This window comes from Mus caroli, unplaced genomic scaffold (genome assembly GCF_978045245.1).
Source record: "Mus caroli unplaced genomic scaffold, Mus_caroli_1 scaffold_8, whole genome shotgun sequence".
NCBI classification, from domain to species: Eukaryota; Metazoa; Chordata; class Mammalia; order Rodentia; family Muridae; genus Mus; species Mus caroli.
In genome coordinates, this window is record NW_028227263.1 from 104,877,375 (window position 1) to 104,881,150 (window position 3,776).

Below are 3,776 nucleotides of genomic sequence, written 5' to 3' on the forward strand. Positions count from 1 at the left end.
GGAGATACAAATTGGAAAGGAAGAAGTCAAAATATCACTATTTGCAGATGATATGATAGTATATATAAGTGACCCTAAAAATTCCACCAGAGAACTCCTAATCCTGACAAATAGTTTCAGTGCAGTAGCTGGATATAAAATTAACTAAAACAAATCAGTGGCCTTTCTCTACACAAAGGATAAACAGGCTGAGAAAGAATTTAGGGAAACAACACCCTTTACAATAATCAGGAATAATATAAAATACCTTGGTGTGACTTTAACTAAGGAAGTGAAAGATCTGTAAGATAAGAACTTCAAGTCTCTGAAGAAAGAAATTGAAGAAGAACTAAGAAACATGGGGAAACATCTCCCATGCTCATGGATTGGCAGGATTAATATAGTCAAAATAGCTATCCTGCTGAAAGCAATCTACAGATTCAATGCAATCCCCATCAAAATTCCAACTCAATTCTTCACAGAGTTAGAGCAGTTTGCAAATTCATCTGGAGTAACAAAAAACCTAGGATAGCAAAAACTCTTCTCAACACTAAAAGAACCTCTGGTGAAATCACCATGTCTGACCTCAAGCTGTACTACAGAGCATTTGTGCTAAAAACTGCATGATACTGGTAGTGACAGACAGGTAGATCAATGGAATAGAAATGAAGACCCAGAAATGATCCCACACAGCTATGGTTACTTGATCTTTGACAAAGGTGCTAAAACCATACATTGGAAAAAAGACAGCATTTTCAAGAAATGGTGCTGGCTTAACTGGTGGTTATCATGTAGAAGAATGCAAATTGATACATTCTTATCTCCTTGTACTAAGCTCAAGTCTAAGTGGTTAAATGAACTCCACATAAAACCAGAGACACTAAAACTTATAGAGGAGAAAGTGGGGGAAAAGCTTGAAGATATGGGCACAGGGGAAAAATTCCTGAACAGAACAGCAATGGCTTGTGCTGTAAGATTGAGAATCGACAAATGGGACCTAATAAAATTGCAAAGCTTCTGTAAGGCACAAAGTATCTATAGATGCTATACCTGAAGAAAAGAAAGTGAATGGGGTGATAGAGTCATCAAGCCTTGAATGTCAGTCTCTCTACCAATGATGACCCAGAAGAAGAAACTAGTGACTAAAGGAAAATCATTGATGAAATCTGAGGGAAAGCATGTGACTGCTGAATTGCTGGTCCTTGCTATGTTGCCTCAATTAAATGCATTTCTACTGCTGATCATATTGTTCCTTAAGCAAATATGGTCACATGATATTTTGAAAATTAATATGTAGGCCATGTATGATAAAATATTGACTATATGGCACTGAAATTTAGGTGAAATTTCCTCATTCATTGTGGCACAAATCTGTAAAGATTTTTGGTCATTATTTTTCTGTCTCTAATCAGACTTCTAAAATGGGTCCATAGGGATGTCCATGGGAATTTTGTGTTGGTTATACTGAAAAGCATTATAGTCTTGATATTTCATTGCTACTCCCTGTGTATTTTGAAGTTTAACTTTCACTCTTTGAAAATGAAAACAAAATGGGAGAATTGTGAGGAATTGTGGAGCTGGCTTGGTCTAACTGGCTTGAGAAGCATGTGCCATAAGATTTTCAGTTTAGAGTCTCTAGCTCCTGGGGCACTGAGCCCCTTTCAGTTCTTGAGACCTGACATACTCCCCCAGATAGTGGAACATTCAGGCCACCAGTGTATCTTTGCATTCCCTAAAGTCAGAAAAGCATTTAGAAGCTTGGCAAAACAATTAGTCTTTGATATTAGTCTTTTGGAGCCTTTATAGCTTGCAAGTATCATTGCAATTGTAGTGGCAGCTACAATTGTATTCTTTTTGAAAATCCATTATATTCAGTTTCTTATAAGTATGTGTAAACTCTGATTGCATTCCTTCCTATGGCTCTACTGATCTGTGCCTGGTAGGTGAAATTTCCTCTGATCATAATCAGGTAAACCTGGCTTAGTAAGTGCTGATGCTTACACCAAGCCAAGAAACTTTTGACTCTACTAAGGTATGCTGAAACCTTCTGATTCTATGTTGAAATTCTAGCCCCTTCTAATTCACTTTCCTTGTCCAAATTATTGCTCACTACCCCGTGTGTCCTGGTAGGCAGGACAAGGCAGTTTCTAAAGATATAATAGATAGATGAAAAGAAATAACCAGGAAGTAGATACTAATGTGTAGTGCACCTGAATCTTCATTTACATTTCCATCTCTTGAAAACACCCTACAGAAACTCTCTGTGGGACCTTCCCCTTCTCACGGATACCCATTTCCCACTGGAGAGTGTCTGTCTTTGCAATTGGAAATTAGCAATCACTTCTGCGCGGGCAGACTGGTCTTCTGCCTTCATTTTACACTGACTCAGAAATATAACAGGGTCAATTGTATGAAAAAATCCTCCACCTTACCTCTGAAAAACCCCTTCTCTTCAATCATATAAAAAAATAACTAAGTGTCAAACACCAAAAATAAGGGACTGCCCTGTCCAAACTATGTTACCTTATGCTGACATATATTGACACATTTAGGGTATTTCTAGAATAAGAGACATTAATGTAGCAATTCTTCTGCAAACTAAATAGCAGGCAGGGGAAAAAAAAAACCAACCAGGGTGAGGTATGAATAAAACTCAGCTCAGACTGATTTTATTGTAACAGGGCTGAAACAAGGCTTCTAGAGTCTGGCCCAGATCACTTTTTTGTCATATTAAGGACAGCAAATTTTTGGGAAAAATGTATTTGGATAAAAGTGAACTCAGTCCCAAGTGCACAATCATTTAAGACATGCTTAGATTGAGATTCTTTACAAGAAATATCTGGCTACTTTCACAAGAATAGGTATTGTTGCTTTCTTTTCCGGTCCCAGGCGCTGTGGGAGCCACAGGTTACCGTGCAGACATGGCCAAGTCCAAGAATCACACCACACTCAACCAGTCCCGCAAATGGCACAGAAATGGCATCAAGAAACCCCGGTCGCAAAGATACGAATCTCTTAAGGGGGTTGACCCCAAATTCCTGAGGAACATGCGCTTTGTCAGGAAGCACAACAAGAAAGGCCTGAAGAAGATGCAGGCCAACAACGCAAAGGCAATGAGTGCGCGCGCGCAGAGGCCATCAAGGCCCTGATGAAGCCTTAGGCCATCAAGTCCAAGATGCCCAAAGGCCCCAAACTCAAGCGGCTGGCTTTCATCGCTCACCCTAAGCTTGGGAAGCGGATTCGAAGCTACATGGCCAAGGGTCAGAGGTTCTGCCAACCGAAGCCTAAGGTTCAAACCAAGGCAGGGGCCAAAGCTCCAGCTAAGACCCAGGCTTCAGCTCCAGCCCAGGCTCCCAAAGGTGCTCAGGCCCCCAAAGGTGCCCAGGCCCCTGTGAAGGCCCCATAGAAAAGGCTCCTACCAGTGTGAAGACAGACGGACTGTGACACACTTCCCCACACACGATTTGCAGATGACCAGTGTCCTATGCTGTTCTTACAAATAAACTCTGGCAAGATCTGTTAAAAAAAAAAAAAAAAGAATAGGTATTGTTGACTCAGAGATAAAGCCCAAGATTTGGGTCTAAGGATCATGACTGAGGCAAACATAATGTCCATAGGTGCCAGAATTTTTCTGGCAATAAGATAACATAGAAGCCACTTAGGCTGTTGTAAAGCACAAATAACATCATTCATAAGAATTGGTTTATGGTCTAAAAGCAATGCTCAAGATTTAGGAGCATAGGACTGGGACAAGTCAAAAAACATGAATTCTGGTACATACGGGGACAGAACCTATC

The 3,776-nt window shown here is 40.3% G+C and overlaps 1 pseudogene; it reads left to right on the forward strand.

The window, feature by feature from the left end:
- The first annotated feature begins 2,894 nt into the window (after window positions 1-2,894).
- On the forward strand, window positions 2,895-3,385 carry LOC110298495 (large ribosomal subunit protein eL29 pseudogene; annotated as a pseudogene).
- The last annotated feature ends 391 nt before the right edge of the window (window positions 3,386-3,776 follow it).